General features: G+C 42.6%; 1 protein-coding gene and 1 long non-coding RNA gene across 8 annotated transcripts in view; one reads left to right on the top strand and one right to left on the bottom strand.

The window, feature by feature from the left end:
- The window catches only part of DIS3L2 (DIS3 like 3'-5' exoribonuclease 2), a 361295-nt gene extending 352971 nt beyond the window's left edge, over positions 1-8324 (bottom strand). For 5 of the 7 annotated variants that reach the window (XR_009490563.1, XR_003038041.2, XM_025001735.2 and 2 more), the window contains exon 1: positions 8269-8324. The gene's annotated coding sequence lies outside the window, so the exon portion shown is untranslated. Of the gene's footprint in view, positions 1-7914 lie in introns of all 7 variants that reach the window. The other 2 variants (XM_025001739.2, XM_059874524.1) reach the window with 1 other exon arrangement.
- Positions 8325-8437: 113 nt separating this feature from the next.
- LOC132343363 (uncharacterized) lies at positions 8438-21298 on the top strand. The gene is made up of 3 exons (XR_009492168.1): positions 8438-8585; positions 14038-14189; positions 20701-21298. It is a non-coding gene; the product is annotated as an uncharacterized lncRNA (long non-coding RNA).
- Positions 21299-26905: the final 5607 nt, after the last annotated feature.

Here is a 26905-nt window from a genome sequence, read left to right as displayed (position 1 = left end):
ACTTCCAGCCTGGTTCCTCCGCCAGGTTGGAGGAACCACAAGCTGGAATTAAGATTGCTGGGAGAAATATCAATAACCTTAGATAATGCAGATGATACCACTTTTATGGCAGAAAGTGAAGAGAAATTAAAGAGTCTCTTAATGAAAGTAAAAGAGAAGAGTGAAAAAGCTGGCTTAAAACTCAACATTCAAAAAACTAAGATCATGGCATCTGGCCCCATCACTTCATGGCAAATAGATGGGGAAACAATGGAAACAGTGATGGACTTATTTTCTTGGGATCCAAAACCACTGCAGATGGTGACTGCAGCCATGATATTAAAAGATGCTTGCTCCTTGGAAGAAAAGCTATGACCAACCTAGACAGCATGTTAAAAAGCAGGACTTTAGTTTGCCAACAAAGGTCCGTCTAATCAAAGCTATGGTTTTTCCAGTAATCATGTATGCATGTGAGAGTTGGACCATAAAGAAAGCTGAGTGCCACAGAATTGATGCTTTTGAACTGTGGTGTTGGAGAAGACTCTTGAGAGTCCCTTGGACTGCAAGGAGATCAAATCAGTCAATCCTAAAGGAAATCAGTCCTGAATATTCCTTAGAAGCTGAATATTCAGTTGATGCTGAAGCTGAAGTTCCAATACTTTGGCCACCTGATGGGAAGAACTGACTCAGTGGAAAAGACCCTGATGCTGGGAAGGATTAAAGGCAGGAGGAGAAGGGGACAACAGAGGATGAGATGGTTGGATGGCATCACTGACTTGATGGACGTGAGTTTGAGTAAGCTCCGGGAGTTGGTGATAGACAGGGAAGCCTGGCATGCTGCAGTCCATGGGTTCACAGAGTCAGACACAGCTGAGAGACTGGATTGAACTGAAGAGAAAACATTTGCAAATCCTGTGTCTGAAAAAGGATATACATCCAGAATATATAAAGAACTTCTAAAAATCAGTGATAAGAAAACACACCCAATCAAAAATGGACAAACCATTTTTTGTCCATTTCACCAAAGAAGTTATATGGATAGGAAATAAGCTCATGTAAAGACACACAACATCTTAGTCCTTAGAGAAATACAATTTAAAATCACAATGAGATACCATTCCACATCTATAAGAAAGACTAAAATTGAAAAGACTGACCATCCCAAGTGTTGGCAAGGATGTGGAAGAACTGGACCTCTTATACACTGCTGGTGGTAAAGCAAAAGAGTACAGCCACTTTGGAAAATTCTGACAGTTTCTTTAAAAGTTAAGTATGTTCCTACCACATGATCTAGCCATTTTACTTCTATGTGCTTAACCAAGAGGAATAAAAGTATATATCCATACAAAAAGACTGGTATACAAATATTCATAACAACCTCATTTGTTACCAACTAAAAATTGGAAATGACCAATATGTCCAACAATAGGTGAATGTATCAATAAACTGCAGTATATCCCTTCAAAGGAACAGTATTCAGCATTAAAGAGGAATCAACTACTGACATACTAAAGAATGAATATCAAAATAACCATGCTAAATGAAAGAAGCATAACCACAAACTATATGATTCCGTTTATATAACATTCTAGGAAATTCTAGGAAACACAATTAATATATAATTACAGAATAATCAGTAGTTGTCATGGATGGGGATCAAGGAGCCAACGATGTAATGAAAGTTTTGGGGGTGATGGATATGTTCACTATCCTGTCTGTGATGACAGTCTCATAAGTACATATATCTATCAACATTTTATAAATTGCACATTTTTAATAAGTACTGTTTATATATGTTGACTATATCTCAGTAAACCAGCTTTGTAAAAACATGGTCTTAACCAATAATTAATAATGCTTCATGATCCAAACTGGTTTGTATTCAATCATTAAAAGTATTTCCTGCTAATAATGTATATGTATTCGGACACTCAATCGTGTCCGAATCTTTGAGACCCCATGGACTGTAGCCCACCAGGTTTCTCTGTCCATGGAATTCTCCAGGCAAGAATACTGGAGTGGGTTGTCATGCCCTTCTCCAGGGGATCTTCCCAAACCAGGGATCAAACCCAGGTTTCCCGCATTGCAGGCAGATTCTTTACCATATGAGCTACCTGGGAAGCCCGAATAATGTATAGTTATAAAATTCACAGAGCATCTTTATGCAAAATATTAAGGAAGACTGATTTGAACTGACAAAATTCAGTAAATCATGGTAACAAATGTCTTAATGCAGCAAAAGATATATGAACAGTGCAAATATATTTTCATTTTTTAAATGTAAGATAACTAAAAAGAATAACCATGTAAATTATGGATCTTAAATCGGATTAAACAAAAATAACCATGTGTTGTTATCTCCTTCCTGGTACAATTGCTACTAGTTTCATATTCAACACTCTAAAACTGACTAAAGCGGACCATGGCAAAGAGAGAAAGAAGCAACTATTCCCACGCAGAGAAATGCTCTCTAAAAGACATGAAGCTACACAGAAATGTTTGCAGATTCTCTGCAAATCCCTCAGCACCTAAACAATCACTAGAAACCTCTTCCTCATCAAAGCCTAATGGGAGACAGAAACAATTCAGTTTCATTAAAGGAATCCTGCAAAGGAACCTAAAGAGCAAAGTTCCTCAGTTAGCATTATATAACTTCCTGCCTCCTCCTGGTTTGGGCACCCAAGCTCTCAAGTCTATTAAATACGCCAACAATTACTGTCCTTCATTTGAAGGATTCTTCAAACCACAGGGAACAGGTGACTTCCTACTGTATCCACCTACTTCATTACTTGCCCTTTTCCTTACAGTTCCCTTAGATCTCAGGTTGATGTTGACACATCTAGCATTCATGCTGAAATCAGAACCTGATTTACAGAAGTAGGATGATTCAGTGTGGGATTCCCAAGTGGTGGTAGTGGTGAAAAAAAAAAAAAAAGTATTAGCTGCTCAGTCATGTCCAGCTCTTTGCGACCCCATGGACTACAGCCCGCCAGTCTCCTCTGTCCATGGAATTCTCCAGGCAACAATACTGAAGTGGGTTGCCATTCCCTTCTCCAAGTGGTAAAGAACCCACCTGCCAATGCAGGAGACTTAAGAGATGAGGGTTCGATCCCTGGGTCGGGAAGATCCCCTGGAGGAGAGTATGGCAACCCACTCCAGTATTCTTGCCTGGGAAATTCCATGGACAGAGGAGACTGATGGGCTATGGTCCACAGTGTCGCAAAGAGTCTGAAGCGACTTAGCATGCATAATGCAGAGTTGTGGAAGGATTATGGACTGTGAAATCAGACATGGGTTCATGTGTGCATGCATGCCAAGTCATTTCAGTCGTGTCCAACTCTTTGCAACCGTATGGACCATAGCCTGCCAGGCTCCTCTGTCCATGGGATGCTCCAGCCAAGATTACTGGAGTACCGTGCCCTTCTCCAGGGGATCTTCCCGACCCAGGGATCGAACCTGGGTCTCCAGCATTGCAGGCACTAGGGAAGCCCAAACCCTGAGAACACAGCGCACAAAAAGACAAATACTGTGTGATTCCACTGTTACGAGGTACTTAGAGTACTCAAGATCAGAGACAGAAAGTAGATGAATAGTTGCCAGAGGCTGGGAAGAATAGGAAGTCATGGTTTAATGGGTAAAGAGTTTCAGTTTTACAGGATGAATAGTTCTGGAGATGAATGATGATGACTGCAAGACATTATGAATATATTTAATACCACTGAACAGCACACGGAAAATGGATAAGATGGCAAATTTTGGATTTTGTGTATTTTATCACAATTTTTAAAAATGGGGGTGGGGAGCGTTTTTGGACTAGTGGTTGATTGCACTTGACTAAATCTATGAGTTAATCACCTAATTGCAGCTCTGGGGCATCCAGTTCTTGCTACGGTTCCAAATTAAATGCTCTCTGAAAAGTTCTTGTTGTCAAATCCTCTACCTCTCGTGACACAACACAGAGGAGCATCCTGTGTACCTCCCACCACCCTCAGTCTAACAGCGATAACAAGAATTCTGCCTGCGCTTCCTTCACATCGCCAAAAATGGCACAGCTGGCCAGACCGCAGAGGGAGTCACAGAACCATTCCAGGCCCATAGCGGGATTTGCACATGTGCTCAATAGTATTTGAATGAAAACGAGCTTCATTTCCTACAGAAACTCCCCAGAGAAAACAAAATACTTCTGGTTAAAATAAAAGGACACTCTGCAACTTGGATCCTATGAGGCTGATCCTCTAAGGCTGGTCAACATTACAGAAAACCAAAGTTTGGGATAAATGCGGAAACTGAAAACAAAAGTTTACAAATCTTCCCCACACAAGAAAATCCTTTGCTATACCTTTTTTGTACTTAAAATACCGAGCCACCTCAAAATCATCTCCAATCCAATACCTAAAATCAACTGGTCTCTAAGTGTTGCAAGGTGAACACTATAAAATGTGGTACAAATATGATTCTTTCAAAACCACTGAGCAGTAATTAAACTCACAAATAAGCACAAATCTTTGTCTCAAATCAGTCAAGCTAAAAAGTTTAACGTGTTCCTTTTCTTTTCTGATGGCTTTTTCATCAAACTGTGCAGGGGAACCCAAGTATTTGCCATGGGCAAATACATGCCATAACGAGAGGGAAAAGGACAGGCAGGATTTGAACTGACTGACGGGAGAAGGAAGGACATGTGCAGAGGAGGAATATGAAGGTACAGGGGACACACCTTGTATAATTTCACTCCTCTGAAGTATCTGGAGTAGTCAAAATCATGATAACAGAAAGGAGAATGGTGGCTGCCGGGAGGTGGCGGGAAGGAGAAATGGGGAATTGTTCACTGGTACAGAGATTAGCTTTTCTAAGATGAAAAAGGGTGAGCACTGCTACACAACAGTGTAAATACAGCTAACTGTACACTGAAAAATGGTCGAGGGTCCATTTTAGACTACGCATTTTTTTAAACTACAATTAGAAAAAAAGAGTCACAAAAATTAGTGCCCTGGCAGTCATACTAATGCAAAAATATTTCAAATTGACTAACTTCAGTGTTCAGTCTTAATCTCTAAAATTCCTTTTGTCCCTAATTGGGAAAAAAAAAAGTAGACGTATCTTGCTAATGGTACAAGCAGGTTTCCTCAACTACAATAAAACTTAAGGAGCGAGAAAACCAAAAGAAGACAATACAAACACTAAGTGATGGTACAAAATACAGAGCAGGCTAGTAAACCCAATCTAATGGAGCCATCCCCACCCACAATCTAGTCTAAGGCTCAAAGGAAAACTGTACAGGGACTTCCCTGGTGGCCCAATGGCTAAGACTCTTGTGCTCCCAATGCAGGGGCCCAGGTTCAGTCCCTGCTCAGGGAACTAGACCCCACATGCCACAACAAAGATCAAAGATCCTGCGTGCCACAACTAAGACCTGGCGTGACCAAATAAATTAAAATTACGTTAAATCTTTAAAAATCTGTATGGAAGCTTCTCTTTACACCAAGAATAAAGAAAAACTCTTCTACCTGCTTGCAAGGCCCAGCACCTTCTGGCCCACTTCACCAGCCCCCTCTCCCCCCAGGTTCTTCTGTACGCTTCCTGATCCATACATAGGCCTGTACCTTAAGTCCCCAGTCATCTCCATGAACCCTGCCATCACAGGGTCTTTTTATCCTTGCGTTTGTTCTGACTGGAACGTTCTTCCTTTCCTGTGCATCCTTCAGATCTCAGATCAAATGTCACTTCTGGGATGTCCCTAACTCAAATACTTGTCACTGTTGCAGTTTTACATTCGTGTGGTTAATCTGCTGGCATCTGCTGAGCACAACGGTCTTGTATGCATTCACCTTCCCCCATTTCCAATGCTAAACTCAGCACCTAGTACCAACTAAGCACTCAAATACCTGTTGAATAAGTGAACGGGCACCAAATCTATAATAATAAAATATCACAGAATGTCTCCTTAGGAGTCTATGCATCTTCACAAATCAATCTTGGAGGATGCCCAAAGCAACTGAGCCTGAAGTCCCTACTCAACTCTTTAAAAAAACAAGAAAGTCAACTCAAATGCCTGTATAAATTTCCCTGGCCCTTCTGTCTCTAAGCAAATACTGAGCACTCTAAGCACTTAATAAATACTTACTGAACTGAAATGAAATTATACTCTTTTGAATAATGGATTTTGATAACTAAACTCCTGTATTTTAGTCCCAAATAATATTTCCAAAAATTGTTCATATGCCTCAGTTTTATCTCCATTACCATTGGATTAATTATAATGTCGTTATCCAATAACGTTCGAATAAGGCTTAGAGCGGGGGGTCCCCAAACCCCATGGTACGGGTCTGCGGCCTGTTAGGAATTGGGCAGCACAGCAGGAAGTGAATAGCCGGTAAGCAAGCGAAGCTTCCGGTGTATTTACAGCGACTTCCCATCGCTCCCATTACAGCCTGAGCTTCACCTCCTGTCAGATCAGCAGCCACATGCGATTCTCACAGGAGCTCAAACCAAAACAAGACTATGGAGTAGACTGACATAAGCAACACACTTCAGGTGCCATTGTCCCCCATCACCCCTAGATGGGACCATCCAGTTGCAGGAAAACAAGCTCAGAGCTCCCACTGATTCTGCATTATGGTGAGCTGTACAATTATTCCATTATATGTAAAACTATTCCATTATATGTGCGTTCATGCTAAGTCCCGGCCGACTCTTCGCGACCCTATGGACTGTAGCCCTCAAGTCTTCTCTGCCCATGGGATTCTCCAGGCATGAGTACTGGAGTGGGTTGCCATGCACTCTTCCGGGGGTTCTTTCCCACCCAGGGATCGATCTGGCATGTCTTAGCTTACATCTCCTACATTGGCAGGCGGGTTCTTTACCCCTAGTGCCACCTGGGAAGCCCCATTTCATTATACATCATAATGTAATACTAGAAATAAAATGCACAATAAATGTAATGTACTTGAATCAACCCCAAGCCATCCACGCAACCCCAGAAAAATTACCTTCAGCAAACCAGTCCCTGGTGCCAAAAAGATTACGACTGCTGGCTTAGAGCATCCTTAGTCCCACTGCTTCAAACTCAATTAAGGGAGGTTTTCAGTCCTTTGTATTTTAATATAAATTTTACTTTGTCAATTTCTGGGGTGGAGGCGGGGGGTGGGGGTGAGGGGGTCGGAAACAGGCCAGCTGGGATTTTACTATTGTGTTGAAACTGTTTTCAAATGTAAGTCAGAGATATTAACAACACCTGTCCCTACTTCTTCAACGTGGTAAATGTCACTTGAGTCTTTTCCCCCCAAATCCACTCAGTCCCAAGGAGAGTTCCTTTTGTAGAAAACTGTTAAGACACAAAATCTAACTCACAGAATACTAAATAAACTAAAATTCCCAGGTAGCTCAGCTGGTAAAGAATTTGCCGGCAATGCAGGAGACCCCGGTTCAATTTCTGGGTTGGGAAGTTCCCCTGCAGAAGGAACAGGCTACCCACTCCAGTATTCTTGGGATTCCCTGGTAGCTCAGACAGTAAAAGATCCCGCCTGCAATGCGGGAGGCCTGGGTTCCATACCTGGGTTGGGAAGATCCCTTGGAGGAGGGCATGGCAACTCACTCCAGTACTCTCGCCTGGAGAATCCCCATAGACAGGGCAGCCTGGCGGGCTACAAGTCCATAGGGTCGCAAAGACTCCGACTCGACTCAGCACAGCACAAATAAACTAAAAACCAGAAAGCTAATCCCCAGCTAAAGGATCAGTTCGAAATGTTGAACTAGATGAGTCTCCACGATCAACGAAGCAGATAAAAGTATACCACTCTGGAAGGCGCAAAGCAACAGGCAAACATCAAGTATTACAGCAAAGTCGCTGCTGCTCAGGAATCCTAAGGCGTCCCTCCCCTGTCAATCCCAAACATCTGTATCGGGACCCAAAAGAACGCGTCCACAGGTAACCCGAACCTCGGGAAGCGTCCCCTGGACAGCAACAGGCTGTTTAACTCTACTTTTCCTCCCGGGGCATCATACTGGGTACAAGGGAGGGCCGGCGAGGCTCAGGCGCGAGGAGCCGGGCCTGAGAGACCAGGTGGGCCCTGAGCCGGGGGCGTTGGGTGGGCAGAGACGACGCCAGGACCGGAGAATCGATGCCAGAGACAGAGAGCACTTGCGCCTGGCCGCCGGCGCAGGTGCCCCCACCACCCCGAAGGGTTGCGGTGGCCTTGAAGGGCAGCCCCGAGGTCGGTTCTGGGGAGGGGTCGAGATGGGCGCGCGGACGCGGGGGGGGGGGGGGGGGGGCCGGGGGCGGGGAGGCCTCACCGTGGCTCCCGGGAGGCCAGCACCGCCGCCGTCCCGCAGTTGCTAAGGAGAATGCTCTTCCGGGTCACGGGCGCCGAGTTGTAGAGAGCAACGGTGGCCGGGAGGGGCCAAAAGCGAAGCGAGGGGTGAGCGCGCGCGGCCGCGGCCGTGGGTCCGCGGTAGCTCTGTTGCGGCGGCGGCAGCAGAGCCCGAGCGGAGGGCTCTCCCGGCAGCAGGCTGTAGCCAGTGGCTCTAGATGCCGGCCCTCTGCTCCCGGGCCAGCGGCTGGCGGGCGACCTCCCGCCCCTGCTCCTGATCGCGCCCAGCCCCAGTCTTCGGTACCGTGCCCTGCTGAACTGCGTCTCACACCACCCACTCCCCTATCCTCCTATCCCCCTATAGCCCCCCAACCCCCGCTATCCTCGCCCCCGACGCCGCCAGCCTGCAGCTTCTAGCTCCCGGGTGTAGCCTGCCGGTCCTTTCCTGTGACAAGTTTGGTTTTTTGGTTTTTTTTTGTTTGTTTGTTTAACTCATCCCTTGACTTACTCCACGCTCGGTTACACCTGCTCAGAGCTAGCTAGGTGCAGGGCTGGCCTTGGGATACCGAGGTGGACCACCCAGGCGTGGTTCCTGCCCGCTGAACGGACAGGCGGGTGGGAGGGCAGGCAGGCAGGCAGTATCCTGCAGACTGGGATGCTCAGAGTGAAGAAAGGTAGGGGAGCCAGCCCGAGGCGAGCCTACCCAGACTCAGGTGGGGAAAAGCCAGGGGTAGGGACCTCAGCCAAGTTAAAAGGGTAGGGAAGAGTGATCCAGGGAGGAGAGTAGGCTCCCCGTTGAGAAACCCACTGAAAGAAAGGTATGTACGGGCCTCCCCTGGAAACTGTGTAGAGAAGAGAGTATGGTTAAGGCTGGAACCTAGAAAACATATCGTAGGTGTGCACAAAGGAAAAAGAACCCCCAAAGAGCAGGCAGCTTGTTCGTTTGAAAGACTGCTGAGAAGACAGCAGAAGAATTTCGGTGAGGAGGTGATCACCAGTGTCAAATGCTGTGTGGATCCAGAGCCCAGTGGTGACCATAGAAAAATCAAAATTCAGGACTGGGTTGTCAAAGCTGACAATGACTTGAATCTGTGTAGTGAGAGTCCACCACCATATGCTCCTAGTTGAAACAAGGGAAAGAGATAACATTAAATTGTTCCTGAATGCCTGATGTATCTAAAAGCACTGTCACTGTATTTGAAAATTTCAGAATTCCTCTACTAATAACCAATCTCCTTGAAGGTGGAAGATATTGTTATTTAACCTTGCATCTACAGTGCCTGCCACATGCAAAGGCCTCAATCGATGTTTATTTAAAGAATAAAAGAACCCCTGAGCCTCTGATTTTTAATGTTCACACAAGTCCCTTCCAAACCCTCAGCAAAGGTGTGTTGTGGGCAGAACTTACTTGTCTATTCAAACTGTAGAGGGTGGAAGAAACTCAGCAAGGGTAGGAAGCAGAGTGTGATGGAGGCCCAGGGACTCAGTAGATGGGAGAGAGCCCAGTGGAGCGAGAGGTGGGAAGATCCAGAAGAAAGATAAAGGACTGAAAACATAGAAGCTGGGCTTTCAGGGCCAGAAATGGGAAGTGAAGCCAAAAATAATTAGAAACAGGAATAGGAGAGAAAGACAACTTTTGTCCATAACAGAGATATCTCACTGAGATTGGGCTGCAGGCAGAAAGTGTGGTTTCAGCCAGTGTGAAGGCTACAGGGCTAGGTAGACATATCCCCAAGTCGTCTAAATGAAGTGCACCCTGGGCTTCTTCAATTGGGCCAAAGGGTAACCGCAACACACTCTGGAGTGAGTTGAAATGAGAGGCTTGCCCCAAAAACATATATCCCAGTCCATAATTCCAATCAATTTTTGTTATCACAAATATTACAGTGTGTGTGTGTGTGTGTGCACGTGTATGCCCGAGAGAGAAATATAATTCTCTGAGAGACTGCTAAATCTGTCCACAATGGATGTGACCAGGCATCCATGGAAAGAAACCATGAAATTCTAAATGTGTAGCTGAAGAGTTTAGGACACCCAACATATCAGCCCAGAGGGCCTAGAAGCAACATCAACCCGATGGAAATTTCAACCATATGGACTATAGCCTGCTAGACTCCTCTTTCCATGGAATTCTCCAGGCAAGAATACTGGAGTGAGTAACTATTCCCTTCTCCAGGGCATCTTCCCAACCCAGGGATTGAACCCGGGTCTCCTGCATTGCAGGTGAAATCTTTACCATCTGAGTCAACAGGGAAGCCCAGAAAATGGTTACAACTCAGTAAAAGAAAGTTAAATCAATTAATTTTTTGTGAAAAGGAGGGACAAAGTCAACTTGTAACCTGGAAAAAGGAAACCCAAATACATGAAGTATAAGATAAAGCCCACCCCACATTCTCCTGGCAACCTTGAATATAGCATCTATTCTAAAGAACTGTGTTCTATTGAAGGGCCAGGGTAATTCATTAGGCTCAAGTTGGCTAGGCTTCTGGGACATCTCAATGATGCTTCAAGAGGTAGAAATTTATCATTGCTATGAAGGGCATATTCTTAGAGAACTGCAGGGAATTGTAGGTGAACTCTGTATTTTCAGAGTGGTATGGGCATGGAAGTTTCCAAGTGATGTTGTCTGTCTGGTCTCTGGTTGATGGATGCCAGTTAATGGCTTAGAGGAATGCCCCCCAAGACCCAAGATATCAGTGAAGGATCAGAGTTACTGTGCCTGGTTCTTATATGAGATGAGCCATCTGCTGCCTCCAGGAGAATTCCATTTTGGCCCTAGGAGGAACTGTGTCTGTTATGAAGTCTAAGTTTTTGTTGCCCCAGAGCTTTCCGTGCCAATCCTGATTCCTAACCACCACCATCCCCAACTTGGGTTTCTCCTTTACTAACATCCACCTTGTCTCAAAGCCAGACACCCAGGAGTCACTCTTGACTCCACTTTCCCTCATCACCACACTCTCACCCTAATAACCCAGTCCAAGAACAAGTCCTATAGACTGTGTCATTTCCCCCACCCAATTCCATTGCCACCAATTGCGGTGAAAGGAGCAAATAACCAAATAACTTGGGTTCAGTAAGAAGGGATTACAACCTCAGAGATGACGCAAGGTGCTAAAGCTGTGTGTGTGTGTGTGTGTGTGTGTGTGTGTGTCTGAACAACGTACTGACCAAACAGCACAAAAACTTCAAGGAGATAGGATGGAATAAATTCATTCAACAACACATTTTGATTGCCTTTCACCTGCTAATTTTACCTTGAAGGAAGTTAAAAGATAGTGAAAGGACTACCAAATAGGTTAAAGAAAAATCTAAGGTAGAATTGAATATATTCCAGGACTTCCCTGTAATCCAGTGGCTAAAACTCCACACTCCACAATGCGGGGAACCTGGGTTTGATCCTTGCTCAAGGCAATGGCACCCCACTCCAGTACTCTTGCCTGGAAAATCCCATGAACAGAGGAGCCTGGTGGGCTGCAGTCCATGGGGTCACTGAGGGTCGGACACGACTGAGCAACTTCACTTTCACTTTTCACTTTCATGCATTGGAGAAGGAAATGGCAACCCACTCCAGTGTTCTTGCCTGGAGAATCCCAGGGATGGGGAAGCCTGGTGGGCTTCCGTCTATGGGGTCGCACAGAGTCGGACACGACTGAAGTGACTTAGCAGCAGCAGCAGGGAATTAGATCTCATGCTATGACTAAGAGTTTGCATGCGGAAACTAAAGATCCCGCGTGCCACAGTGAAGATCGAAGATCCCACATGATGCAGCTGAGGCCTGGCACAGCCAAATAAATAAATATTTTTTTAAAAAGAATTGAACACATTCCCACAACCAAAGTAAAAGAGTGCTTGCTGGCTTGAGAGTGTGACTTTGGAAGGTCTTAGCTCAGCTGTGCGTGTATGCATGCTAAGTCATTTCAGTCGTGTCTGACTCTTCGAGACCCTATGGACTGCAGCCTGCCAGGCTCCTCTGTCCATGGGATTCTCCAGACAAGAATACTGGGAGTGGGTTGCCATGCCCTCCTCCAAGGGATCTTCCCAACCCAGGGATCGAACCAGCATCTTTTATGTCTACCTGCCTTGGAAGGCAGGTTCTTTACCACTAGCTAATCAAGCCCAGATCAGCTGTGGGATGCATTATAAAGTCCATACCTGTGCAGGCAGAGTATGGTGGGCTTAGAGGGCTCTGAGTAAGCAGAAAATATCACCATCACCATATCAATTGTTCTTAGCCTCCCAGACTGCTGCAGCTAGATCACCCAGACCACGATTTCCAACTTGGAGTCTGTCTATAGTCTGATGCTGTTCTCATCTCACTTTAAATTTAGTCTTAAAAATTTATATCCCCAATATGCTTTTAATTTTTTCCCTTAACACTATGTTTTATAGATCTTTCCAAGTCAATCCATGAAAGTCAGCTTCACTATTTTTAATATCTATATAATATTTTATTGTACAAATGTGTAATTATTGATTCAATATTACTGTATTGGAGAATACTTCATTTGCATTCAATTTTCTCTATCATAAATAATGGTGCTTTCAGTATCCTGTACATAAGTTTGTTCTCATGTGAAAGTATTTCTGTGGAAAAGAGTTCTAGTTGGCTAAAAGTTACAAATTGAAATTTTGTGATACTGCCAAATGCTCTTCAAAATAGGCTTATTAATTTATACTCCCACCAACAGTGTATGAGAGTGCTTATTTGCACTTATCACTGCCAGCTCTGGATATCATAAATCTTTTTAATTTCTGCTAGTCCTGTGCTTGAAAATACAATCTTATTTTGTTTTACTTTGCATTTTTCCAATTATTAGTGAGGTTGGGCAGCTTTTTATATATTCACTGTCATTTGCATTTCATCTTCAGTGAATTGCTTTTTCTCATTTTTTTTCCTATTTGACAATTTTTTCTTATTGATCCATGAATCTAATGTCTTATCATTCTTGTCTTGACCTACTGACCTTTGTCTTTTGTTAATCCTGATGCTGATTCTGTGTATTTCTTCTATGCATGTGTGTGATACAGCAGTTACAAAAAAAATACTTAATAGTTTTTCATTGTAAAAGTAAAAATACAAGATTTTTTAAATTCAAAAAAAATTACATTTTTCTCTTCCTTCTAGCTTCATAGTATTATTTTTATCCTAATTTTTAAGACATAAATTCTTCTATAATATTCCCATTTTTGCCTCATAGGTGTTAGCTTTTGCCTTAATGTCTCTTTAACCTACTAACTTCTCTTTAAATTTTCATCTTTTTAAATATTTTCACTATTTATTTTATCAGGATTCAATTAACATATTATTCTTAACTTTTTAGGTGCATTTTTTAAATTTTTATAGTTTTTTGCCTTTTTATCTCTTTTTTTTAATTTTACATATGCTACTTTAAATATGAATTTCAGAAAATGCTCTCATTTACAGTGTTATTCTTCCTAAATTTTTATTTCCACATCTTTAGCTTTAAATTTGTCTTAATTTTTATACTCCCTCATCATCTTATTTTGATTTTTATTTCTCTGATCTTCCATCTTGCATATTTTTTCTGGTTTTGGACTTGAATTATACATGTATCTCAGCAACTGCAAATGTCATCTAACAATCATTGCACTTTAAATGAGAAAATAAAGAGTCATATTTCATTCACAAAATCCAGAATGCTTATACTTTTCTTTGCTGGAGAATTTACTGCAGAGGGAGATATGTATAGGACAGAATTTTACTTTTCTTCTATGCCTTGTGTCCTGCTAGATACCAGCCACATAAGAAGCCGGTGTAAGAGAAAAGGCACTCTCAAGTTGCAACTCTGATACAGCACCAGTGTGGCATAGCACTTAAGGCATGGGTTACCAAACTGCTGGGTTGAAATCCAAGTCCTCCAATTACTTGCTGTGTGACCTTGGGTAAGTTAACCAACCTCTCTGTGTCTCCATTTTCCTCACCGGTAGAATGTAGATGATGACGATAGCATCTCATAAGGCTTATGTGAGATTTGAATGAGTCAATATATGTAAAGGACCTAGAACAGTGCCTGGCACATAGTAAAATTCATGTGTTTGTTAATATTATTTAACACGTAGTTATCCTATATAGTAGTTGCTTTTAGGAGTATAAAATAGCCAAGTATCTTGTAAATGATGGTCTTAATTGACATAAGAAGCTTTTATTCTTCCTTTTAGAGCAGACACTGTAGCCTACCAAAGTTCTCCTTGGCACTTTCTCTTCCTAACCAAACCCAATATATGTTTTTTTCAGATATCAACACTCCTCCAAGGACTTATGTGTGGGGTGGGGGTGGGGAACAATTTCAGTGACCGGTGAATCTGTTTCTCCTTTTTCAGTGTCCAACCCTGATTGACTCTCTGAATTCTAAAATTCTAGAGAGAAAACATCTTATTGAATGGCTCAGGCCAGTCTATGAGTTGGGCTAGGGGTCTACTGGAGCCAATCAGCTGAGCAAGGGAAAGAGAATCACCCAGTAGAATTAGGGCTACTCAAGTATACACCTTTCTTAGGGGCTGGAGTGGGCGGGGAATGTATGTGTGTGTGCATGGTGCAGACTTACTGGAGGAGAGGGGAGCAAAATTTCAGTGAAGGGAGAAGTGATAGTTTCATGCACTGTATTATAGCCTGTCTCCACGGATATGCATATCCTAGCCTGAAAAGCAATGACATAAAGCTATGGTTGTCATTAAGAGTGATAGTGTATTTTTAAATATTTAACTTTTCTAAAGGCCAAAACCAAACCAAGAGGATTTGACCAAAGAGGACTTGAAGAAGTTGAGAGAATGACAAAAAGAATTCTGAATCTATTTATAAGAAAAACATTTTTTAAATTAGAACAGATAAAAAGAAATGTGCACAGTCACTTGATGGATAAATGAAAATATAGTAAAAACACAGGGAAGCTGAGTTGTTCAGAAAATGTTACATTTGATCTTAGTTAAATGAATCAAAAAACACAGCATCCAAAAGAAATCCTATTTTAAGTTAAAGAGAAAACAGTTTTATTAACTGAGAAAAATACAGAGTAATACAATTAGAACAATTATAAGATAACATGTAAAGGGACTAAATTCTCCTATTTAAAAAAATAGAATAATAGACTGGATTAAAAAGACAAATCCACACCTATGAATCTTGTTTTTAAAAAAAAATTTTTTTTAAAGAAAAGGGAGAGAATAATTTAAAAGCCTGGCTCAGATAAGTCAGGCTTGTACAAAAGCAAGAGTAGCGGGTCCCAGCTTGACTGAATAAGTTGTGTTCATCCCAGGATTCCAGCAAACCCGGGCATGCCCTGAAGACCAATGGCAGGACCCACTGGAGGACTGTTTTCATGAGAAGCTAGCATCCTAGAAAATAATCCCTTGTTCAGGCAGGGCCAAGGAGAAGCCTGAGACAGCAGGTCAGTATAATGCTGTGAACAGCAGGGAGGCTGCAGGGGAAGTCCGGCAAAACAAGCTGTTTGGCCCAAGGCCCCCCTGCTCTGTAGCTTTTCAACAGAACGGAGCGCCAGCAAAGGCAGGGTGCTGTTGGAGCTTGCTGGCAGAAACTCTCCACAATACTCCATTCATTGGCCCCCAAGACAGGCTCTGACCCGGCCCCGCTGAGGGATTGTCAGCAAGTCCCTACACCTTGGGGTGGTGGTGAGGGGGCCTCCTTTTCTCTTCTACAAAACGGTGATTAGAGGATCTGATCCAAAAGGGAAAAATTAGGAAATAGGGAGCTTTCTCAAATGTGTATTAGGCTTTCACAGAAATGAACTGCAATTTTGAAGATAAAGATATTCACAATAGATAAACAAAGATTCTAGCACAAGTGGTAAAGAACTCGCCAGCCAGTGCAGGAGATATGAGAGACACGGGTTCGATCCCTGGGCTGGAAGAGCCCGTGGAGGAAGGCGTGGCAACCCACTCCAGTATTCTTGCCTGGAGAATCGCATGGACAGAGGGGCCTGGCAGGCTATAGTCTATAGGGTCGCAAAGAGTCGGACATGACTGAAGTGACCTAGCACCCAAAGATTTTACACATACTTTCTCAGTCAATAAAATTGGGGAGAAAACCGGTATGCCACCTATATGCACATGACCAGGCAAGAAAGGAAGAAAGTTCTGTGATGGAACAATTATTAATAGGTTGAAAAGGCAACACCAAATATGGGAATGTTATTTAAAAGACAAACAAAAAAAGAGATACTGGATACACAGTTAAAGCTGCATTGAGAGAATTCTGGTGTCTTTTGGGCTTATGGTAACAAGAAAGAAAAAGGGAAAAAAATATCAACTAAATTTACACCTAAATTTTTTTAAAAAGATATAAGTAACAAATTTTTAAAGGAACAGGAATAAATATGAAATCAAATAAATTAATTGGAAAATAAGAATATCTGCTAAGATGCAAAATAATTTAAAATGAACTAATATAATATTTTCAAACTACAAGTACAGTCGATTAAGTAGCCAAGAAAATATAAGACGTACAAAAACCTAAAGACTATATAAACGCAAAAATGTTTCAATTATTAAGAAATACAATTCAAAGTTAAAATTGAATACATTTTAAAATTAAAAGGAATTAATAACTTTGAATAAAACCAAACAAGAAGAAAATTCAAAACATCAGGAAAAGATGAGCGAAAGGAAAAATTCACAGGAAATATGGAAAATCTGGGGAAGAGTGGATACATGTATATGTATGGGCGTGTCCCTTCGCTGTTCATCTGAAAGTGTCCCAACATTGCTTGTTCATCAGCTATACCCCAATACAAAATAACAAGTTTAGGGGAAAAAAAAGAAATATCTAAAACCTATTCAATGAAGATTGGTAGAATGAGTGAATTTTTTGGAAAAAGCATCTAGACTTGATATTGTTGTCATTAACATTTTCAGTAGCAAGTTAATAAACAAAACCTCAATTCATTTAAGACAAATATGTTCACTTTCTGCCTGCTTGTAAAGGTAAAGATTATAACACAAAAAAAGTTTAACAAATTTTGCCTCATATGTAGTTTTACCACTTTTGCGCATTTGTTTTCACTTTATTCTGTTACTAGTACCATATCTTTATGTTGCAGAGCTGCACAAAGTGCAACCATTTTACATCCCTTCTTTTACAAATTGTATCTTAGCAGTTGCATGTATATTTTAGGGTTTTCTTTTATTTTTTTCTTTGTTATATAAATTATAAATATTCACATGAAGAAGCAACTCAAAATGTAGGTGTAATTCCAATACCCAAAATGAGATAGACTGGTAAGTAGATGTGTGAATGTGTGTTGCTGCTGCTGCTGCTGCTGCTGCTGCTGCTGCTAAATCGCTTCAGTCGTGTCCGACTCTGCGACCCCATAGACGGCAGCCCACCAGGCTCCCCCGTCCCTGGGATTCTCCAGGCAAGAATACTGGAGTGGGTTGCCATTTCCTTCTCCCGTGCATGAAAGTGAAAAGTCAAAATGAAGTCACTCAGTCGTGTCTGACTCTCAGCGACCTCATGGACTGCAGCCCACCAGGCTCCTCCATCCATGGGATTTTCCAGGCAAGAGTACTGGAGTGGGGTGCCATTGCCTTCTCCAGTGAATGTGTGTTAGTCGTGTCCAACTCTTTGTGACCCCGAGAACCTTCGCCCACCAGGCTTCTCTGCCCAGGAAAATTTTCAGGCAGGAATACTGGAGTGGGTTGCCATTTCCTACTCCAGGGGATCCTCCCCAGCCAAGGATCAAACGTGCATCTCTTCCATCTCCTGCATTGGCAGGCAGATTCTTTACCACTAAGCCACCTGGCAAGTCCCTGTAGGTAGATACATATGTACAAACACACATACATACATTTGTAGGTAGGTACACATACATTTGGATTTAGATTGAAATATACTTTTTTGAAAATTTAAATAGATATAATTCACATAACATAAAACTCACCATTTTAAAGTGTACAATTTGGTTCTTCATAGTATAGTCACAGGGTTGTACAACCATCACCACAATAAATTTTAGAACATTTTAACCACACCAAAAAAGAAATCCCATGCCATCATTTCCCTCCCATCCTTCCAGCCCTAGGCAATCACAATCTACTTTTTGTTTCTATGAATTTCCCTATTCTGGACATTTATATAAATGGAATCATACAATATATGGCCCTTTATGATTGGCCTCTTTAGCTTCACTTCAGTTCAGTCGCTCAGTCGTGTCTAACTCTTTGTGACCCAGTAGACTGCAGCACACCAGTCTTCCCTGTTCATCACCAACTCCCGGAGCTTACTCAAACTCATGTCCATTGAGTCAGTGATGCCATCCAACCGTCTCATCCTCTGTCATCCCTTTCTCCTCCTGCCTTCAATCTTTCCCACCATCAGGGTCTTTTCTAATGAGTCAGTTCTTCGCATCAGGTGGCCAGAGTATTGTAGTTTCATCTTCAGCATCAGTCCTTCCAATGAATATTCAGGACTGATTTCCTTTAGGATGGACTGGTTTAATTTCCTTACAGTCCAAGGGACTCTCAAGAGTCTTCTCCAACACCACAGATTAAAAGCATCAATTCTTCGGCACTTAGCTTTCTTTATGGTCCAACTCTCACATCCATACATGACTACTGGAAAAACCATTTATCTTAGCATAATGTTTTCAAGATTCACCCACATTATAATATGATCGCTGATTCATTCTTTTTTATCGTAAAATCATATTCATATATATATATATCACATTTTCTTTGTCCATCAGTTAATGGACATTTGAGTTGTTTCCAGTTTTTGGCTATTATGAATAAAGCTACTATGAACATTCAAGTACAAGTTTTTGCATGAACATACATTTTCAATTCTTTAGGGCATATATATATAGGAGTAAAATTGCTTGGTCATATGGACTGGGTCATATCATAACAGTGCCATTTTATATTTCCACCAACAATGTGTAAGTGTCCCAATTTCTCCACAACCTCGACAACATTTGTTATTTTCCATTTTTTAAACGCAGTCATTCGAATGCAGTACTATCTAGTAAAGTGGCATCTCATTGTAGTTTTAATTTGCATTTCCATAACAGCTAGTAATGATGTTTATTGACCATTTGTATATCTTCTTTGGAGAACTTTCTATTCAAGTCCTTTGCTCATTTTTAATTAGGTTGTCTTTTTGTTGCTAGATTGTAAGAATTCTTTATGTATTCTGGATTCTAGGTTCTTATCAAATACATTTTTTACAAATATTTTCTCTCATCTGGACTGTTGTCTTTTCACTACCTTAATAATGTCCTTTGATGAAAAGTAAGCTTTAAGCTTGGTGAAGTCCAAATTATCTATTTTTCATTTGGTTGCTTGTCCTTAGTGTATCATACGGAGAAGGCAATGGCACACCACTCCAGTACTCTTGCCTGGAAAATCCCATGGACGGAGGAACCTGGTAGGCTGCAGTCCATGGGCTTGCTAAGAGTCGGGCACGACTGAGCGAATTCACTTTCACATTTCACTTTCATGCATTGGAGAAGGAAATGGCAACCCACTCCAGTGTTCTTGCCTGGAGAATCCCAGGGACGGGGGAGCTTGGTGGGCTGCCATCTATGGGGTTGCACAGAGTTGAGGTTGAAGCGACTTAGCAGCAGCAGCAGCAGCAGTGTATCATATCTTAAGAAAAACTGTTGCCTAATGCAAGGTCATGAAAATTTATACCTATGTTTTCTTCCAAGTATTTTATGCTTTTAGCACACATGTTTGGATTTTTGATCCATTTTGAATAAATTTTTGTATGTGAAGTGAGGTAGAGGTCTAACTTCACTTGTTTGAATACAGTTATCCAGTTGTCCCAGTGTTCAAAAGACTATTTTTTCCCATTGAATGATCTTATCATCCTTGTCAATATCAATTAACACATTTGGATTTATTTCTGGGCTCAATTCTAGTCCATTGATCTATCTTCATGCCTGTGCCACATTGTCATGACTACTGTGGCTTTATCGTAAGTTCTGAAATTGAAAACTGAAAAGTGAGTCCTCCAGTAGAATATACTTCAACAGTGTTTTGTAACTTTTTCACTTTAAAAACTTGAAGATATTCACATCAACATGTCAACAAATACAATTCTATGGCATCAGGCTAAGTAAATGTGTAGTATCCTACATGAATTTTCCAGTAGCTATTTGACCAGAATAATTATAGCATATTGTTAGATTCATAGATTATTTCCAACCTTTTGCTCTAATAAATAACTTAATTTTTACTTATTAGGCTTATCTTAGATACTATAAATGTATTTTCTTCTGAGTATATTTTTTTCATGAGTTTACCCAATTCTCTATTAAGACCTTCAATCCAAATAATCTGTAAAATCTCCTATTAAAGTGTAATATTGGGCTTTCCTGGAGGTTTGATGTAAAGAATCTGCCTGCCTATGTGGGAGACATGGATTCCATCCCTCATGCAGGAAGACCCCATAAGCCACGGAGCAACTAAGCCCATGTGCCACAACTATTAAGCCTGTGCTCTAGAGCCTGGGAGCCACAGCTACTGAGCCCACGTGCCCGAGAGCCTGTGCTCTGCAACAGGAGAAGCCACCACAGTGAGAAGCCCCTGCGCCACAACTGAAGAGTAGCCCCTGCTTGCTGCAATGAGAAAAGCCTGTGCAGCAACGAAGACCCAGCACAGCCAAAAATAAATAGACCAATGAGATTATTTTTTAAGTGTAATATTAACCATTTTCTGTCATTCTTGCTATAAACAATTTCCTGTCTCTGTTTGTCTCATTTATTCGTAATGTACAGGAGTGAAACAACAGCCAGGGCATCTTGCTGCTTAGACTATTTTGGGAAGAAATGAAAACTGAAGCTATGCTGATTTTTAATCTTTCAGGAGTGGACTTTTATTCTACTTGTGTGTGTGCTACATTGCTTCATTCGTGTCTGACTCTTTACAACCCTATGGACCATAGCCCTCCAGGCTCCTCTGTCCATGGAGATTCTCCAGGCAAGAATACTAGAGTGGGTTGCTATGCGCTCCTCCAGGAGATTTTCCCAACCCAAGGATCGAACCCATGACTCTTTTGTCTCCTGCATTGGCGGATGGGTTCTTTACCACTAGTGCCGCCTATATTCTACCTGGAAGATATTAATCCTTGTTATTTCATATATTCATTTTATAAACTAATGCATTCACCTAGTGCAAAATTTAAGAGATACTAAAGAGAAGCTGGTGAATAAGTCTCCCAACGGCACCCAGCTCCTCTCTCTGTTACCAGTTTCCTCCATCCCAACATCCGTCATCCATCCATCCATCCAACTAACATTTTCATGGTGTCTGCTCTGTGTGAAGACAACCAGGTACAGTAGATCAGGAAGATTTGAATCCCACATCTACCACTGACATCCTACGGCCTCGAGCAGACCACTTGGTCAAGTCTCTGTTTCCTCATCTGTGAGATGAGGATAAAGACAATTACCTTATACATCATCAAGAAGATATATTACAAGGTACCTAGCAGAGGCCTGGGTGCTATGGATACCACCATGAAGGCAGATGTTATCAAGAGCTGTCCTCAGATGTCAACCCTGTCCTCAAGAGCTCTGTTTAAGCACCCGTCTCAGATCTGCATCTTAGCTCCCCCTTCCTGTTTTCCCCTCTTTGGATCAGGCTGTTTTTCTGGCTACCAGCTTAGAATCTCTCCTGCAACTGCAAGGAGTCCATCCACAGGGCTGGGCCCTGCAGACAGGCATGAGGTGGAAGCCTGGGGCTTCCCACTGCCTGATTCTGTCCCTGAGAATTTTTGACTAAATATCAAGCATCATATTCACCAGTGTTATCTTGTCAGAAGCTGTAAAAGCATTTATACTTTTGTCTTAATATTATGGATGGCAAGTATTCAACCATGGAGAGAAAAGATAGACAGTGAACTCACTCACCTGGTTCAGGCGTCATGGTTTTGTTCTTCTTGAAGAAAAATCATCCCTGAACTCTGTTCGAAAATATTGGCCAACATCTTCCCTACCAGCCAGGCCATCTATCTGCAGAGAAGAGCAAGTTTTCAGTCTGAAAATACCTATTTCCAGATATGGGGCTTTTGTTTGGATTTCCCTGACGGGGCCAGTGGTAAAGAACCTGCCTGCCAATTCAGAAGACATAAGAGACACAGGTTCAAACCCTAGGTTGGGAAGATCCCCTGGAGGAGGGCATGGCAACCCATTGCAGTATTCTTGCCTGGGAAATTCCTGTGGACAGAGGAGCCTGGTGAGCTACAGATCATAGGGTCACAAAAAGTTGGATACAACTAAAGCAACTTAGCATGAGTGGTGATTGTTTGTTTGTTTGTTTGTTTGTTGGCCATGTTGCATGGCTTGCAGGATCTTAGTTCCCTGACCAGGGATTGAACCCAGTCCCTCAGCAGTGAGAGTTCAGCCATAACCACTGGACTGCCAGGAAACTGCCAGTGGGTTTATTTTTTTTAACAAAGTGTTCTCACTTTGCCACTGAACATATTAAGAAAACACACTCTGGGGAGGGGCATCTTTGGTGAGTGGAGGGATTCTTGGGAGAGACGAAGACAAAGAAACTCCCACATTTGGGGGAGTTGCAGCCTGGAGGCCAGTCTCTCCTTCCATTCCTGCTTTTGGTTCCTTCTGCCCCCAGGGAGCTGCTACCTGTGAGGTGACCATGCTGACCCCAAATCAGTCAGCCTCTGGAGGAAACTAAGGGCTTCTTCCCCCTCACCCTGAGCTAGGTTTCCCCACCAGCTCAAGGTCTGCAGGTACAGGCAGCCAGGCCTGAGAGGGACCACACTACCTCGCTTCTCTCCAGACACAGTACAGATGCGTGTTTCTGGGTCACATTCTGGTGTCATGATACCACTGACTTTCTCATCATTGCTGTAGTCTAGGCATCAGTGATTAGGGATCTTTGATGTTATTACTGTGACGCACTGAAGGTTCAGATGATGGTTAGCACTTTTTAGCAATAAAGTATTTTTACATTAAGGTAGGTATGTACTTTTTTTTTAGAGATAATGCTATTGCACACTTAATAGACTACAGTATAGTTTAAATGTAACTTTTATGTGCAGTGGGAAATCAAAAAATTCATTTGACTTGCTTTATTGTGATATGGCTTTATTGTAGTGTTCTGGAACCAAACCCACAATATCTCTGAAGCGTGCCTGTAATATTTCTATAAACTTGTGTTGAGTCACTGAAAAATGAGAAGATTTCTTGCCTCTGGGGCAACTTTTCAAAATGCCAAGTGAATTTCTCCTTCCAGAGATGTAAGCTTGTCCAAAGCGTAGACTTATGATAAAAATTTGGCACTCTGTTTTTCACAGGGACAATATCATAAAAAGGAGGTTTCCTTGTGATTGGCTAAACTCAAAGCTCTCCACCAGATAAGGTGACTTTTCAAAAGGCAGTTACAGCTCCAGGTTTTGTTCAATTTCAGGTTTATATAGGCAAGTTCATGGACTTCATGCATCCATTTCTGTTTTCCCAAGAAACACTGATTATTTTCACAATATCAAAACCAAGGTAATGGGAAAGCCATAGACATGGCCTGCTTGGCAGACAAGGAAGATCCCATATTCATTCAGCGCCACGTCACCCTGCCTTTGGGGCCTCCCCGCCTTGCCAGCAGGAAGGCCAGTCGCTTTGAGGGTGAAGCCTTCCCTAATCTGTCAGGGCCTCCTGGGGTGCTTGCCTACATCCTGAATCTGTCCTCCTGGTTCCCCTCTGGCGACCTGCTGGGGAAGCAGAAATACAGTCCGTCAAGACCAGAATCCTTAACCACTTAGGTCTCCACCCCACCTCTGCTCCCACTTTCAGCCTCACTCACGGGCCTTGGTGCCTCCCACCCTGTAGCCCCCATGCCGAGGTGGACCCAGCCCCTGGCCTTGCAGGCCGTGGTACAACTGTAGCTCCTGACACCAGGGGAGCCCCAGCAGTGGCTCCGAAACACAGTCCCTGTAATGCTAGTGCAAACTTTCTGCTGCCTCTGCTGCCACGTTGGAGGTGAGCTCTCCCACAGGGGTCCCTGAGAGAGAAGGGAAGGGGGGGCTGCCTCCCCATGTTGCCGGAGTGTCCAGGGAGAGCACCAGCGCCCCAAGGAAGTGCAGCCTTTCCTGTGCACACACAGCCAAACCCTGGGGGCCCGGGCAGGTGCCATTCGACCTGGATGATCAGAGATGGGAGTGAGTCCTGCCTGGGAGGACTCGATTCCCTACAACAGGGCACGGGAACCCGGAGTGACCACAGCCTGAGGGGAGGGTTTCTTTCAGCAATCCCACGGGTCCTCATGCTGGTTATTCTCCACTTACCCGCTCACCTCCCAAATCTGTCCTCTCCATTCTCTGCCCTGCTTGGCCATGATTCTGACAGTAGCTACTTTCTTTGTTTAAAAGTAGTATTGAAAGGCTCTTCTTTCATGTACTAGCTCTCTGTCACTATCCCCTATTACTTCCTTTATCATGTGAATAGTCCCTTCACTAAATTCTCCCAGTTTAACCCTCTGAGTTGCCATGAGCCTGACTCCAGTGGCTCCCACCCCAGGATGCTTGAGGAGTCCTAGAGTAGACAACTGACTCCCAACAATGATGAAATTGACCACCCTATCAGTAGAAGAGCTGCAGGCTGAACCACATTTAATCTGATCCAGAAAAATAGAAAAATGTAGCATTTCTTGCACGCTAGTATTGCAGAGCAAATCCACACTGTGACCCAACGTCTGGCCTCTGGGAGCAGTTGGGCTCTCGGTCACTTTGCCTCTCAGAGTCCTCTCGTATTCTTCATCACTTCATGAAGAGATTTCAGGTGGCTTTGACCATTTATCATTTTGTCTAAAGCTCTCTCCTTAGCTTCGGCTCCAGGGGTAGAATCAGTGTGGATCTGAGCCCCAGGTGCTCAGAAGGAGCCCAGTTCCTCACACAGATCTAGAGTTTAACCACCCAAGGCCCTGGACCAGGCTACTTTGGTTACAAAGAGAAACACTGATCGGATAGAATCTCAAGCAAAGTAAAACAGTTGGATACGGCTCTCCTTTCTCTTTAAGTTTTGTGTGTGTGTGTACATATATACAATAAATATTTTATACTATATTTTATAGTATAGTATAAAATTGGGCTTCCCTGCTGGCTCAAACAGTGAAGAATCTGCCTGCAATGCAGGTGACCTGGGTTCAATCCCTGGGTTGAGAAGATCCCCTGGAGGAGGGCATGGCAACCCACTCCAGTGTTCTTGCCTGGAGAATCCCATGGACAGAGGAGCCTGGTGGGCTTACAGTCCACGCGGTCACAAAGAGTCAGACTAAGCACAGCACAGCACATAGTATATTATAGAATATTACAATATTTTATATTAAATAGTATATAAAATAAATTAAATTATATAATTTTATATTATATATATATAATTTTGCAGGGCTATGCACAGCATGCAGGATCCTAATTCCCTGACCAGGGATTGAACCCATGCCCTCTGCAGTGGAAGGGCAGAGTCTTAACCACTGGCCTGTCAATGAAGCTTCTTCAGTTGTATTTTAATGACGTGATGTCTTTTTTCAAATTTATTTATTTCTAATTGACGGATGACTCCTTTATAATACTGTGTTGGTTTCTGCCAAACTGATGTCTTCTTTGGGTAAGCTGGATGCTCACCTCTCCCAACTGTGCCCCACACAATACTGCACTAGAGAGAGTGAAAAGTTACACACCCTCCTGTGACAGGGACTGACTGCCACGAGCTAGTGTGGACCCAGTTAATGGCTAGGGTACATACCTAAGTACTGCCAGGAAAACATGGCTAAGCATCAGTAATTTTTTTCTTAAAAATAGTGCTTTCTGGACAAAACTTTCTCAACTGATGACAGGCTTGTAGCTAAACAACTTAATAAAGGAATTCAAAAAATTTAATTGCTGGGTGTGGCAGTGTGTTCTGCAAATAATGCTAGCCTGGAGTTTTCATCAAAAAATAATAATTGTCTAAAGTTAGATGTTTTATGCTTTATTTGGATTTTTTAAATGATTGTGGTAGGTGATTGGTAACACCTGTGTTAAATTTTTCCATATTAAAAAGTAAAGCTGGATCCCTACCTCACACCCTAATAAATTCCAGATGTATTAGAAGTAAAAATGTATGCATACACCAACACATAACAAAACTCCATAAAAGTTCTAGGGAAGGCTATGTTTATTTAATCTTGGGAGGCGAAAAGGTAGGCCTTTCTAAAAATGACACCAAAGCCAGAAACCATGACAAAATATGATGGATTTGACTATATGAAAATCTGAGACTTCCATATGGTATTCACAAATGTTTAAAAGTCAAAGCAGAAACTGAAAAGCAGCATTTTTACGTGTGAGAAGCAAAGGCATAATGTTCCTGACATCTGAAGAGCCAGGTGGCTCAGTGGTAAAGAATCTGCCTGCCAACGCAGGAGATGCGGGAGACCCAGGTTCAATCCCTGGGTTGGGAAGATCCCCTGGAGGAGGAAATGGCAACCTGCTCTGGTATTCTTGCCTGGAAAATACCATGGACAGAGGAGCCTGGCAGGCTACAGTCCATGGGGTCCCAAAAAGTCAGACACTACTGAGCGACTGAGCATACACACACACACACACACACACAAAGAGCCATTACAAATCAATTAGGAGTAAAAGAATA

Source organism: Bos taurus, chromosome 2, assembly GCF_002263795.3.
Source record: "Bos taurus isolate L1 Dominette 01449 registration number 42190680 breed Hereford chromosome 2, ARS-UCD2.0, whole genome shotgun sequence".
NCBI classification, from domain to species: Eukaryota; Metazoa; Chordata; class Mammalia; order Artiodactyla; family Bovidae; genus Bos; species Bos taurus.
The sequence above is the reverse complement of the archived record's forward strand: the minus strand, read 5'-3'. Positions and strand labels throughout refer to the sequence as shown.